The 16,359-nt window shown below is 41.9% G+C and overlaps 1 protein-coding gene across 4 annotated transcripts in view; it reads left to right on the plus strand.

Annotated features, from left to right (window-relative positions):
* Positions 1-16,359, plus strand: part of TFDP2 (transcription factor Dp-2) — a 110,095-nt gene that overhangs the window by 9,727 nt on the left and 84,009 nt on the right. The window lies entirely within an intron of this gene.

Below are 16,359 nucleotides of genomic sequence, written 5' to 3' on the forward strand. Positions count from 1 at the left end.
TACGTGACCTTTGAATAATCAGTTGATGCTTGAAGTGATTACCAAGCATAGTGCTGTGCCAAAAGCAGATGAGAAGAAACCAAGCCACCAGCAATCCAAAGAAATGTTTCACAATTTTATGTTGATGACGGCCTCAAGTAAGTCATAAGAAGCTGACATTTCAGGCCTTGCCGGGTCTCTTCCTCTATCTGACATAATGACAGTAAGCATGAGCGTAACGCGCATATTGTATATAACCATTAAGGGTTACACCAGGTTGTAGATATGTGTGTGTCATGTTCATGCTTGCTGTCTCTATCTTGGCTTGAAGAAGTCTTAATTTCAGGCTGCAAAGCAATAAAATGTGAATATTTTAAAGGGGGTGATTAATTTCTATGACCATTGTATGTGGAATACATTTATTTGGAGTGCTGGTGACTTTGTATCCTTAAACTTTAACGCTCCTGTCGTTGCTGACAACTTGCTAGTGCAAGGGTTTGCTAGGCAAAGTAAATACTCACCTAGTTCCTTTCATTGCTTCCTTGCTGTCCTTTGAAGGAAGGCATTGTTTTTATATGGCCAGCATATAATATTTAGATGTCCAGCGTTTTTGGTAAAAAACAAATCTCAAAAAGAGGCTCGGTCCTTAACCACTTCACATTCCACATATAGTCAAATGACGGCCGCAAGGTGGCTCTGCCATCCTGGGCAGCCGTCATATGACGTCCTCTGCTTCCCGGCCGCTAGGGGGCGCATGGTTGGCGGCCGCAATGTCTGCCAGGCACCTGCAATCGCCAGTTACAGAGCCAGGGACGTGGATCTGTGTGTGTAAACACACAGACCCACATTCTGTCTGGGAGAGGAGACCAATGGGGTCTTCCTTGTAAATAGGGACACCGATCGGTCACCTCCCCCAGTCAGTCCCCTCCCCCCACTCACGCCCTAGGGAACACATTTAACCCCTGATCGCCCCCTAGTGTTAACCCCCTTCCCTGCCAATGACAATTATACAGTATTCGGTGCATATTTATAGCGCTGTTTGCTGTATAAATGCCAATGGCCCCAAAATAGTGTCAAAAGTGTCCGATCTGTCTGCCGCAATATCGCAGTCCCGACAAATATCGCATATACTAGTAAAAAAAAATCATAAATCTATGCCCTATTTTGTGCGACCTGGAGCAGGTGAACATGGCTCTCACATGAGGTGTACGCTGTAGTATGACCATGTGAACGAGGCCTAATGCTGAACTATTTTTTTTTTTTTTAAAAGATATACAAAAAAAAATTTTTTTATTGCTGTCCATAATTTTGTGGAGATTTCACCTTCTCCCTTGCCCTGCTGAAAGTCTGTGACAGCGGGAGAAGGAATGAGAGAAGCAGTCATCACTGGGACAGTGACCTTTGAGGCCTCTCTTGCACACTGGACGTTTTATGAAGTTTTTACAGCTGCTGTTTTTGGCTGTAGACGTCATTAAACTCTCTATCATGTTATCCTATGTGTCCATGCACACATGGGCTGTTAGCTGTTTTGGGCAGCAAAAAAACCCCCAAAACTAGTGGGTTTTGAAAGATGTTTTTTCAGCTGTAAAAACGCTCTAACGCTGATAAACGTAGATAGATGTAGATAAACGCTCAAAAACGTCACTCACCAGCGGTTTTTAAAAAATTTTGATCCATTTAAAAAAAGAAAAAAAAAACAGCCAATAAAACTCACTGCAAAGCTACTGCCGTTTTTATAACGTCATTTTAACGTCTAGTGTGCATGAGGCTTAAAAGGAAGCATATTATAAGAAAGAAAGACACCTTCCTTTTTTTTTGCAACCTTGCTGCATTGCTTTCTGCTGAAACTTGTAAAATGTACATATATAATGTGTCAGCGCATTGTGAGCCAACATGGTGGCTTGTGGTTCAGTTTGGGCGAGCACGGAAATGGTGACAGGGAGCTGAGCAGGTAATGTCACCCTACTGCAATACAAAGGTATGAATGTGGCCTTAAAAATAAAAAAGGATTCAGCATTGTGACATTACAGGAACATGTGCGGAATATTATTTGGCGTAAGGAACCCTCACAAGAGCATCAACATTTCCATCACAACTGATTAAAAAAAAACTGCATGAATACTGAATCCTGTTTACATTATTTGACATAATTTTTTTAAATCCAAAAGCAGATTTGTTTAGTTTACATGCGCATGCATCTGTTTTTCACATACCCAGTCATGTCCGCAGAAAAAGGTTTGCGTCCTTTCTCCATTTTTCAGCCATAAATTGATGTCATCCATTTATGTCTGTTTTTAGATGAGTAACTAATATTTATTTTATTTATTTATTTATTTATTTTCTCCAGAAAAGATTTTTTTCTTCAACAACATTTTAATTTTGTGACACAGCTTATGCCGCACATGTGAAAGGATTTTGAGTTTGCGCTGCATGACTCTGCAACAACGCTTGTTTCTACTGTGACACAAAGTGACGTGAATGCATTTCTGAGCATCTGTGTGTTTGAATATCATATACACACTGCACAACACAAGCTGCAACGTTAAGGGGTAGCGCCACTTTTGTGAGAAATGGCGAATAAAAAATTATTTATAATTTTTTATATATATATATATATATATATATATATATATATATATATATATATATTAAAAAAAAATATATAAATATTTTTTTTTATTTGCCATTTCTCACAAAAGTGGAGTTACCCCTTAACGTTGCAGCTTGAGCGTATACAATTGCAACTCAACATATTGTAATTGGATGTTATTGAAAATTACCTTTCCTTCTTCAATCTGCGGCTCTGTAATTTTCTGTAAAATGCAATATGACAATCTGGAGGTGTTCTGTACACCGAATGTGTACACAACTCCCCCAAGAAACATCATTTCCTACTTGTGTGATTGGCCCATTTCCCCAGAAGTCTGCATCAAGCTACAAATTGATTTTAAGCATCCTCTGCAACAAAAAATTTTGGTGACATTGTGCAGCTCTGTAATTTTCTATAAAATGCAATACAATATGTGTACAGAATGCCCCCCCCCCCCCCCCCCCGAAGCACCATTTCCTGCTTGTGTGATTGGCTCACTGATTTTCTCAGAAGTCTACACTAAGATACAAGTCAGATATCGGGCATCCCCTGCAACAAAAATTACATTTTTGGTGAGATACTCCCAATAGGAAATCACGTCTGAAGGGTTGCAGACCCTGCAATTCTCCTCATTGGAACCCTGCAGGTGCTGCAGCTGATTGATAATTATGAAACCACTCCCATTAGCTACTTGCCGACCAGCTGCCGCAGTTCTACAGCTCCCGGTCCTGTCAGGGGGAGAAATGCCTGACCGTCTGTTCATACAATGTATGAACAGCGATCAGTCATTTCCCCTAGTGAGGCCACCCCCCCCCCCTACAGTTAGAACACACCCAGGGAATATACTTAAAGGGGTGGTTCCCCTAAAAATAAACTTTTGACATTGCATTTGCTACATTAATTACAATTAGAATCGGCTGGTTTTATTTAAAAAATACCTCCGTACGTAGCGTTTGCTATATTCGTTCCCACCGCCACTTCCGGGTACGATGCTGGCGGTGGGCGTTCCTAATTGATGGACAGGCATCCGACCGACGCATCCATCGCGTCACGAGATGCCGAAAGAAGCCAAACGTCTGTGCGGCTCTATACGGCGCATGCGCACCAACGTTCGGCTTCTTTCGGCATCTCGTGACGCGATGGATGCGTCGGTCGGATGCCTGTCCATCAATTAGGAACGCCCACCGCCAGCATCGTACCCGGAAGTGGCGGTGGGAACGAATATAGCAAACGCTACGTACGGAGGTATTTTTTAAATAAAACCAGCCGATTCTAATTGTAATTAATGTAGCAAATGCAATGTCAAAAGTTTATTTTTAGGGGAACCACCCCTTTAACCCCTTCCCCGCCCCCTAGTGTTAACCCCTTCCCTGCCAGTGACATTTTTATAGTAATCAATGCATTTTTATAGCACTGATTGCTATAAAAATGCCAATGGAGTCAAAAGTGTCCGCCATAATGTCGCAGTACCGAAAAAAAATCGCTGATCGCCGCCATTACTAGTAAAAAAAAAAATATTAATAAAAATGCCATAAAACTACCCCCTATTTTGTAGACGCTATAACTTTTGCGCAAACCAATCAATAAACGTTTATTACGAAAAATATGTAGAAGAATACATATCGGCCTAAACTGAGGGAAAAAAACGTTTTTTTTATATATTTTTGGAGAATATTTATTATGGTAAAAAGTATTCATTTTTTTCAAAATTGTCACTCTATTTTTGTTTATAGCGCAAAAACTAAAAACCGCAGAGGTGATCAAATACCACCAAAAGAAAGCTCTATTTGTGGGGAAAAAAGGACACCAATTTTGTTTGGGAGCCACGTCGCACGACCGCACAATTGTCAGTTAAAACGACGCAGTGCCGAATCGCAAAAAGTGGCCTGGTCTTTGACCAGCAATATGGTCTGGGGCTTAAAGCGGAGTTCCACCCAAAAGTGGAACTTCCGCTTAATCTACTCCTCGCCCCTTACATGCCACATTTGTAATTTTTTTGGGGGGGAGTGGGGGCTTCAGGAGGAGTGGGACTTGTTGTTACACTTCCTGCTTCCGCCGAGGGGCTGCAAAGGCGAATAGTCTAATCGCCTTTTGGCAGCCCCTCCTGTAGGCGATCGCCTGTCCAATCAGATGGCGCAGCGCCGCTCCTGCATGCACAGTGAGTGCCCGGCCGTGAAGCCGAAAGCTGTCACGGCCGGGTGCCCACAGTTAGGATGGAGACGCCGGCGGAGCGGCGCGACACTGGACGGCAGAGCAGGTAAGTGTATGTTTATTAAAAGCCAGCAGCTACACTTTTTGTAGCTGCTGACTTTTAATAAACATAAAAAATGAGTGGAAAACACCTTTTTAGTGGTTAGCCACACTTGTCACATGGACACAGACAAACACACAGGGATTTCTTCAGAATAAGAAAAGGTAGGACTCCACAAGAAAGTTTGTTAAAATCCTTGTAATGTACACAGAACACCCAGAGGGGAAGGTTTGTTTTCTCTCAACAAAAGTTACTCTTTAAGGCAGGAGTCTGCAAGAAATGCAACCCGCATGTCTCCTTTTGTCACCTGAGTTTAGTGATCCTGGGCAATTCTAATTGAGTGAATGATGATAAAAGGGTAGTGGTTAATTGCAGTCAGGGTAAAGATACAGGATGATAAAGCTGTATTCAGATCTTTTGTCTTTTCTGAGAAAGTCAGGTTTGGTCCCGATCCTTCGGGTCATTGAGGGCGCCCATCACATCAATTGGCCAATAGCGAGCCTTAGACGGCAAGGACTTCACAAGAAAAGTGAGATTTCCATATACCTTCCGCTACTCTTATCTCTAGATCTGCTGATCATTTGACATACTTTTTTGCAGGGAAGGTAGCTGCTGATCATGCAACCTTTCACCATATAGTCAGGTTGTGATGCCCAGGTTTTATTAAAGCGGAGATCCTGACAGGTAAAATAAAATGCCAGTTAATGCAGCCCAGTATTCATTTATCAAATGAATGCATTTATATTGCAAGCAGTATAAGTGCCTGAATTAAACTTTGTATAATCTTCTTGCAATCCCTGTACAGAAAAGCTCAGACTGGAAGGGGGAGAAGCAGCACAAAGACCCAATGAATTGTGCTATAGTGCAAGGATGATGCTGACATGAGGGGAGAGCAGAGTTTAGTTAATCAGACTGCTGCTTCTCCTAACCTGTAAGCTCAGGTCGCTTTTCAAAGGTGTTTGATAGCCAGTGAGGAGACAGTATGTGATCAGGGGTGTAAGGGGAGCAGTTGGGGGGGGGGGGGGGTGTTAAAGCACCGTTCAACTGTGTTTTTACTGACCCCCACCCAACCACAAGTGTAAACGAGTCCTTTGGCAGGTAAAACGGCTCGGCTACTTGTACTTACCTGTAAGTTCAGCTTTTATACTGTACATTTCTATGCAGATGAAGCTACTGTAGGTTTTGATATTGGCCTCCTGTAATCCTCTGTATTTGGATATCTGCCTGGATGGAAAGCTAAGCAGCAACTTGGATGGCTGTGCCAAGGGAGGGGGTAAAGGTCCCCTGGCAGTGGGCTGAGCCATGCCCACCGGAAAAACAACCTCTTGGCTACAGTTTTACTAAAATATGCAGAACTGGAATTCGCGGGGCTTTCAGCATTATTGGAAGGCCGATTCCTGCTTAAATCTGTCCCGGACTGCGGTGCCTACTGTACTCGGATGTAAAATGTATTTATTGTGAATTGCTGATAGGAAGAGGTGAGGGTGTTGCTATTTTTCTCCTTTTTATATGGACCTTTATGCCGATCATACACGGTTCAAATCGGCAGGAACTGACCAAGATTCAAACTGTTGATGGGCAGGCTGTTTATTGATTGATCGATTTGGGTACAACCAGCTTGCCAGATTCTCTTGCGAGTATTGCTAGCAGCTACTATAGACTCTAGCGATAATCACTGTCTTCTGTCACTATCACTGTAGACAATGGCTTGGCAGGAGGATTCCCTTTTTTGGCACTGTCTGTGTTGATTGGGGTATCGTGCCAATTTCTGTCTTAGGCTGGCCATAGATGGAGCAAATGTATTTACTGCAACCACGGGGTTGCCATTGTGTTCTCCTAGCTGGGGAAGGTGTCCCCTCTGGGAGAACATAGTGATTATTGCTAGCGGAAATCGCATGTAAAATCCATCTGGCTGGTTGTACCCATGTTGATCAATCGGCCTTCCCATACATGGTTCGCATCAGGAACTTGCCAAGATTCGAACCGTCTATGGTCAGCCTTTTTTTTTATAATTTATTTTTTATTTTTAAAGAGTAGCTTAGTCAATTATTGTAATTGGCAAGAATGATGATGGCTTTTGACTATACAGTGGATCCTTGGATTACAAGTATAATCTGTTCCAGGAGAATGCTTGTAATCCAAAGCACTTGCATATCAAAGCGTGTTTCCCCATAGAAGTCAATGCAAATGAAGATAATTTGTTCCGCATTGACTTCTATGGCATGCAATACCGCATGTGGCCAGAGGTGGGGGGGTGCTAGAGAGCCTCAGAAATACTCGGGGACAGCTCGGCTGATCTCGGAAAGGTTTGGAAACACTCGGGAATGGCGTATTTCCGAGTGACTTCAAGTATTTCCTGAACGGCTTGGAACGGTTCCGAATTGTTCAGAGTGTCACCAGCGCCCCCGCACCTCTGGCCAAATGCGGAACTGCACACCCAATTAGCTTGATTTCGGCTTGTTTTTCCAGACAACACTCGCAAACCGAGTCAGGATTAAAAAAAAAAAAAGTTGCTAGTTATTCAAAACGCTTGTTAACCGCGTTACTCGTAAAGCAAGGTTCCACTGTATATGCTTTGATGGTAGATGATATTGGAGGATGTTTCATGTTAATGATGGTTTCCTGTGGACTTCTTTATCCTAATATACGGGGTGGGTGTGTTGCATGGGGGAGGGGGATTTGCAGTTAGTTGTTTATGTATAGTTTTAGTTCTGGTCCTTGAGACCTGTTGGGCTTGGGCATGCCCAATGGGCTCTGTGTTGTATGTCATACCCTTTTAAAAAATTATAAAAATCATTTTCACAAGTGGCAAGAATGAGCACAAAGTGCTATGAATATGTGCAAAGTGCAGTACCACATAGAGGGGAATTTATCAAAGCTGGAGCAGCTTTGCATGGCAAACAATTGGCCTTTATGTTTTTATTACATACCCGTATTTTACACCTAGTGATGGGGCGGGGAAAGCCGCCCCCCCTCCCCCCCCTCGATAGTGATAATCTAATGTAAAATCTGTCAGGGTGGTTGTACCCAAGTTGATTGATCGTTTAAGGTGGGTACAATGGTTCAAATCTCAGCCAGTTACTCCTGCTGAACTGGCTGAGATTCAAACTGTCTATGGCTGACTTTAAGGTGAACCCTTATGTACTGTAAACACAGAGCGATGACCTGCATTTTACCACACTGGATGAATGCTGGTCACTGCTACACAAACAATTGTTTTCTATGTGTCCTGTTCACACTGCGATAATCTGCAGACATGATGCATGTTATTGCAATGTATAGGAAGGCATTGCATGCCACTGTACAGCAGTTCAACACACCATGCTACTATGCAGTGACATAAATGAGGTGTCACTTTGTGCACTGTAACCACTTCAGCCCCGGAAGTTTTGACCAGACAATTTTTTTTCGACGCAGCACTGCGTTACTTTAACTTACAATTGCGCAATCATGGGTCGCTGTACCCAAATAAAATTAAAGTATTTTTTTCCCACAAATAGAGCTTTTATTTTTTGTGCTGGAAACAAAAAAAGAGTAACTATTTTGAAGAAAAACATTTTTTTACTTTTTGCTATAAAGCATCCAAAAAAAAAAAATGTAAAAAAATCAAATTTCTTCATCAATTTAGGCCAATACGTGCTACATATTTTTGTTAAAAAAAAAAAATAAGCGTATATTGATTGGTTTGCACAAAAGTTATCGTGTCTACAAACTATGAGATATTTTTATTTACTAGTAATGGTGGCGATCAGCGTAGTTTTTTTTTTTTGCGGCACTGCTGCGGACAAATCTGACACCTAACTGACACTTTTTGACACTTTTTGGAAACCAGTGACATTATTACATTGATCAATGCTAAAAAATATGCATTGTTACTGTACTAATGACACTGGCAGGAAAGGGGTTAACATCAGAGGCACGATCAAAGGCTTAAGTATGTCCCTAGGAGGTGCTTGCTAATTCTGTGGGGGATGGACTGACTGGGGGAACACAGAGATTCATGTTCCTGCTTGGCTGGAACACAAGATCAGTGTTCTTCCCGGTCAGTAAGGGCAATCTGCCTTGTTTACATTGCGTGCGTTGGACCCGCTCATTGGCTCATCCTCTGGCCATTCAGAGTGCGCTTGCCCCCGCTGTCTATTGCATTAAATGACATACAGGTACATTGATCGAGCAATAGAGCTGTCCTGCCGCAGTATATCTGCGGTAGGTGGTCTATAAGCAGTTAATTAAAGTTGACCCAAAAAAAGGAAAAAGAACTGTGTGATGCGCTGAAATGCACATCACAGCACTCCGTATCACCAACTCGCTGCAGCCAGAATGGAGAGCTGCCTGCATACTAAAACACTGTGGTTTAGTGTGCAAGCCGGCCCTTAAAGAGGAAGTAATCCCTTCTCTAGAAAAAAAAAAGAGCCTGCAAGACAAAGGCATAATGAGCTAGTATGAATAGTATACTAGCTCATTATGTAGTACTTACCTGAGATCGAAGCTCCCACAGTGGCCCTCGTTCCTCTCCTCCACCATCTTGCTTCATTGTATTGCGGCTCCGGCACTGTGACCGGAGCCGCGATGACGTCACTCCCGTGCATACGCACGGGAGACGGCAGTGACGGCATGATCGCCTTCACTAATGGCACGCTCAGTGCGCCTGCGCTGTTGTCTACACTACAGCACGCATGCGCTGTATACATCGGTGCCCGTTTTTGGGAAAATATCTCCTTAACCGTGTAGGTTAAGGAGATATTTGTTACACCTACAGGTAAGCCTTAATCTAGGCTTACCTGTAGGTCTAAGTGGTCTGTAATGCCGCGTACAGACGGTCATTTTTTGTGATGAAATGACATTTTTAAAAATGTCATTTAAAATGATCGTGTGTGGGCAAAATGTCATTTTATGTCTTCTGAAAAATGACAAAAAAAAATTCGAACATGCTCGAATTTTTTAAAATGTCATTTTTTAAAATGTCATTTTTTGTGTCATAAAAAATGATCGTGTGTGGGCAAAAATGACGTTTTAAACCCGCACATGCCCAGAAGCAAGTTTTGATACGGGAGGTAAAACTACCATTCATAATGGAGTAAGCACATTCATCACGCTGTAACAGACAAAAAAGCACGAAACATCTTTTACTAACAAGTAACCAGCTAAAAGCAGCCTCAAGGCGAATAGAACTTCCCCTTTAGAGTGCCGTCACTTTGTTCATCATTTTTCAAAACGATGGTGTGTATGCTACATCGTTTTTGAAAATGAAGTTTAAAAAATGTCGGTTTTTTTTCATCACTTCAAACTTCATTTTTTTTCCATCGCAAAAAATGACCGTCTGTATGCGGCATAAGGGTTTACAAACACTTTAAAGTAGAACTATAGGCTCATTTTATATTTATTCTTTAAAATGTGTCTAGAGTAAGGGAGAGGGAGGGGTATAACCCCTGTCAGATCCCCCCCCCCCCCCATCTGTGTCCCCTTGTGGAGATTTCCCTCCACTTTCTGTTCCATGAGCAAACAGGAAGTGAGGTGAAATCCCTGTAAATTAATAGAATTCCTTGGGGACCCCCAGGTCACCAGAACTAGTGTCCCCATTGGAAGTTTTCCCCTCTATTACTTTTTTGAGAACAACCCAAAATGTGGTCTTTTAGTGATAATGGTAAACAGGACAAATAGAGAGGGAGACTCTCCCTAATGGGGGCGCACAGACAACAATAAAAACTGGCAGGTGTTCTAATCCCTCTCCACTCTGTCCAAAATGAAAAAGTTTGGGGGTGGCGCTCCTGTAAGCTCAACAAACTTTGTTTAAAAAAAAACTTTGGGGGAATTGGCAGCCAACAGTCCAGTTCTGATACAGAAGAGGGGGGGGGGGGGATTGGGGAATTGGAGGGGATGTGTGTAGGTCTATGGTTAGCCTATGCAACTTGGCGTACAGGACTGAGGACTCTCTCCAATCCTAAGGGGGGTGAATTATATGGAGCACCAGAGATTTTCCGAACTCCTCTATTATATGGAGCACCAGAGATTTTCCGAACTCCTCTATTATATGGAGCACCAGAGATTTTCCGAACTCCTCTATTATATGGAGCACTAGAGATTTTCCGAACTCCTCTATTATATGGAGCACCAGAGATTTTCCGAACTCCTCTATTATATGGAGCACCAGAGATTTTCCGAACTCCTCTATTATATGGAGCACCAGAGATTTTTCCTAACTTCCTGCAGCCAAATGGAGTAAATGGAAGGTGAATGAGTTCTGCCAGTGAGCTCATTGTGAATGCCAACCTTGCCCAGCTTAGAAAGACAACAGGTTCATTTTATCAGAACAATCCACTCCTTGCCAAGTGATATCAGAAGGACATGAAATTGATGGGCTTTGATGAAGTCAATCTTTCAGAAATTATTGGAATTTTAATAGGCTAATGTAATACTTTGATAAATACATAACACATGCTTGTGTTCCGTTCTGTCTTGGCATCAGTTTTTATCACAGTATACAGAAATTGGCGGGCGGCCAGGAAATGGGGTAAGGAAGGTGTGCCGCTGTGGGAAATAGGTCATGCATATTCAGTAAATAACACCAATTTTCAGCAGATTCATCAATCATAGCTGTTTTATTAGCATTGCTCTTATTATATAGTTCTTGTTATGAGTGACTCTTTGCAGTGTGATGCCGGATGACCATAAGTCCTGGTTCAGATTTAAGCTTTAATAGCTTTAGATAAATGTAGTTCTTTTGGATGACCTTAGGGCTAGGATTACAAACCCAATACATTGCCTCACTGGTGGTAGCTGGTACATTCTTCCACTTTCTGCCTTGGAGACACAACCGTAGGTGATGGGGAAACCTTTTTAAAAGTGAGGGAAACTGCCCTCTTAGAGAGTTGTCACTGGAACAGGGGTCCCCAGGGCAATGCCCCCCCCCATCCCCCCTTTTCCTTCTGACAACAACCATAAAACTTTGGATATCCCATTATTATTTGTCCCAGTGACATTAATCATAAGGACAAATGGAGAGGGTTCATTTTCCCAGTGGACACACACACACGGACAGCAATAAAAGAGCTTACAGAGAATCCAATTCTCCCCTACTCCACCCAAAATGTAAAAGATGGCTATACATACTCAAAGTGTTACTAAATCCACAACTGTAAAATCGGCATACTTGTTCTACTCATTGTGGAACCAAAGGGGTTAATTCTCTGCATTGTGTTCCCAAACCATCTCCTGGTAGAACATAGCCTTGGGGGCAAGCTGCACATGCTTGGTGTGTATTGCTAGAGCGTTTTTTCTTTTTCTTGGGGGGGGTGCATGTGATTTGCACAGGGCCAATCGGCACTGTCCAGACGGAGGGTCAGGTGTCCTGCAGCCTCGTAGGACAATCGGGGAAGAATGAAAACTCCTCCTACAAGCTTTAACCAGACACTGAATGAAATCACAAGACTGCTAATGAGAAAAGGCTTTTAGCAGTTTATATAAACTAAAATAATTGTATTTCCATGTTCTGTGGGAGACCAGATATAGTGACTGCAGGGTCCTAAGTTTTGTAACACTTTAAAATGAAAAAGTGATGTGGAGGGCAAAGGACTAGGCACCTCACTGCCTCTAGAACCAGCTTGCCATGCTCCATTCTTTCCATGCCTTGTTACTGTCTGTAGGGTGGAGATGGCCATTTTGGTAGAGAAGCAGGTCTTTGCTCTCTCATGTTAGATCTGCCCAGCTGATGACTGGTAGGAGACAGAAATTGCCGCTCCAGGTAGGTCTTGTTGGGTGAAAATCTTCTCAGGAACTGAGGGTGCTAGCAATGCACCTGGCAAGTAAGAACAAAAGATGATCAGGACAGCCGCACTCCAATCCAATGTAACTTTTTAATGTAAAAAACTGGAAGCAGGCACTACAAATCACAGCAACGGAACCTAGGACAGCTGACGCGTTTCACAATAACTTCAGTGTTTACTCATAGCTGATTTCAGCTATGAATAAACACTGAAGTTAGCGTGAAACGCGTCAGCTGTCCTAGGTTCCGTTGCTGTGATTTGTAGTGCCTGCCTTCAGTTTTTACATTAAAGTTACGTTGGATTGGATTGCGGCTGTCCTGATCATCGTTTGTTCTTATCAGCTGATGACTGGTGGTTAGGTAAAATGACCAAGAAGCAGCAGGAGAGGTGAAGGTTAGCTGAGGTCCACAGGATAAATGGAGTAAAAGCAGGGATTTGATCACCTTGCGTGTCCTCAGATACAGTTTCTTCTCCAGCAAGGAGAACAACGAACAGTACAGCAGTGATGTGACCAAAACCCGTGAGGGTATCAGTCAGAGACATTATTTGTATACATTACCTCTCAAAGGATTTGTAGTGTTTTTATACATGAGAATTCATTACATTTTCAAACTATACAGTGCCGATGGGTCATTTGAATTTTAGGATTCTCAGACTAGCTGTGTACAAGGGAATGCCATGTTGTGACGGTGGGTGAATAGAGAGATGAAGGGGGAGGCACAGATCTGTGTAGCTTGGCTCTGTGCTGGAATTGGGTTGACTGGACGTAAGCGGTTTGTATGGAAAAGTAAGCTTGTATAATTAGCTGCCAGTGAGGAAAAAGCTGAGACGAGAACTCTTCTTCCATACTGTAATTATGACCTCTGGCAGGACAGATGTAGAATGTCACTTTATTAGCTGTATAGCCAGCCATACGGTGCCGCCTTCTGCCATAATTTGACGTTTACATTTTCCTACTGTAAGCAGGAGTTTGAATGTATAAAGGATTTTTTCGATGATTTCCACCTTTTTAAAAAACAGACTGAAGACAAGAAGTCAAATCAGTAATATAGAGTCATCATAAGTATTAAAAAAGTTGATAATTTCCTATTTTGTACAGTAACCCCGATCTTCTTGTGTCATGTCTTCCCTATTGTAAAGCTTTGTGAAATTTTATGAAGCATACAGCTTCATAGGCACCCCTGGACAGATAACATATTTATGTAGCTTTGAAAGGGAAAAGTAGAAAACTATGCGGTTTACATTTATATATTAAAACCTTGCAGGCATAATTTGTTTCAAAAACCATACTTGTAATCCAAAGCATTTGTATATCAAAGCCAATTTCCCCATAAGAAATAATGGAAACACAAATGATTTGTTCCACAGCCATTTATTTATAAATCCTTCAGTCTATAGTCCATATAAAAAGATTATAGCAATGTGATAAGTTGTGTAACCATAAAATGTCTATCCACAAGGTTTGTGTGTGATATAATTTGTAAGTGTTTTACCACTTAAGGACCGCCTCCTGCACATATATGTCGGCAGAATGACACGGCTGGGCACAAGCACGTACCTGTACGTCCTCTTTAAGTGCCCAGCCGTGGGTCGCAGGCGTGCACCCGCGACCCGGTCCGGAGCTCTGTGACCACGGGACCCGCGGACCCGATCGCCGCTGGAGTCCCGCGATCGGTCCCCGGAGCTGAAGAACGAGGAGAGCTGTGTGTAAACACAGCTTCCCCGTTCTTCACTGTGGCGCTGTCATTGATCGTGTGTTCCCTAATATAGGGAAACACTATCAATGATGTCACACGTCCAGCCCCGCTCCCTACAGTTAGAAACACATATGAGGTCACACTTAACCCCTTCAGCGCCCCCTAGTGGTTACCTCCCAAACTGCAATTGTAATTTTCACAGTAAACAATGCATTTTTATAGCATTTTTTGCTGTGAAAATGACAATTGTCCCAAAAATGTGTCAAAATTGTCCGATGTGTCCGCCATAATGTCGCGGTCATGAAAAAAATTGCTGATCGCCGCCATTAGTAGTAAAAAAAAATTTTTTAAAAATGCAATAAAACTATCCCCTGTTTTGTAAACGCTATAAATTTTGCGCAAACCAATCGATAAACGCTTATTGCGATTTTTTTTTTTTTTTACCAAAAATAGGTAGAAGAATACGTATCGGCCTAAACTGAGGAAAAAAAACTTTTTTTATATACTTTTGGGGGATATTTATTATAGCAAAAAGGGAAAAATATTGCATTTTTTTTTCAAAATTGTCGCTCTATCTTTGTTTATAGCGCAAAAAATAAAAACCTCAGAGGTGATCAAATACCACCAAAAGAAAGCTCTATTTGTGGGAAAAAAAGGACGGCAATTTTATTTGGGAGCCACGTTGCACGACCGCGCAATTGTCAGTTAAAGCGACGCAGTGCCGAATCGCAAAAACTGGCCGGGTCCTTTTTACCTGCATTTTGGTCCGGGTCTTAAGTGGTTAAAGCATGATTACATATTTTGTTGAAAGCTACAAAGAAAAAGTAAAGTATATACTGTGATTCATAAAAAGAGGATTTTTTTTTTCTACCTTCAATGCAAAAAACTGAAGCCAGATTGCATAAACGGTAAAAACTGAGAACCCATTTTTTTTTCAACTGCGCTATTTGCTGCAATTGGATTTAAAACCATGTGCTGGCAGCATGCTTTAGCCAACAGTGCTCACTGCTCACACTCCCTGAACAGCTCTGTTGATTGGACCACAGGGGGCATGAAGCTCATGGAAAGCTCACTCAGATTTTTTTCTTGAAGTCCAGAATTGGCAGCAAGCTTTATGGCAACCTTTTGGAGAAGATCTTCTTTTCAGAGAATAGGTGTATGGTCCCCAACTTGACCCTTTCACCTGTCTATAGCAAAAGAGCTGCCAGAAAGATCTCAAAATTAATTAGCATTATATATATATATATATATATATATATATATATATATATATATATATATATATATATATATATATATATATATATATATATATATATATATATATATATATATATATATATATATATATATATATATATATATACATACACACACGTATATTTTGTGTGTGTGTAATAATATATATAATTATGATGTAAGGGTGAGTTGTGTGCTGTGGTCAGATGCAACCTTAATGCTGATGCGGCTCGCAATGGAATTGAGGTTGACACCTTTGCTCTAGAGCAGGAATATGCAATTAGCGGACCTCCAGCTGTTGCAGAACTACAATTCCCATGAGGCATAGCAAGACTCTGACAGCCACAAGCATGACACCCAGAGGCAGAGGCATGATGGGACTTGTAGTTTTGCAACACCTGGAGGTCCGCTAATTGCATATCCCTGATCTAGAGGAACCATTGGGTTCTACGGAACTCTGGTTTAGAGCATCCTAAAACAGGAACTTGCATCACTTTTGGTTGTACTTCATGTCATTTTCCTCACCTAGAACCCTCCACCAGATCAATCCACATCAGTGTGAACACACCACCACCAAACTGAAAGCCGCTTACCAGAACCTCCAGGGAGCAGATCTCAAATTGCACCACATCGATAATTGAACATATCCTCGGTATATAAATAAAAACGGACCATAGCGTGATACCGTACAAAATATTTAATAAAAATGCATAAGACATGTACTTACAAACATATCGGACGTTCTTAATGGGGATTGAGAACGTCTGTTAATGACGAAACGTCGTCTGGGAAGGCGCACACTGACGTCACCGCGTTCCATCTGAAGGAGGAAGGGCTCCT

The sequence above is a fragment of the Rana temporaria genome, chromosome 4 (assembly GCF_905171775.1).
Source record: "Rana temporaria chromosome 4, aRanTem1.1, whole genome shotgun sequence".
Taxonomy (NCBI): domain Eukaryota; kingdom Metazoa; phylum Chordata; class Amphibia; order Anura; family Ranidae; genus Rana; species Rana temporaria.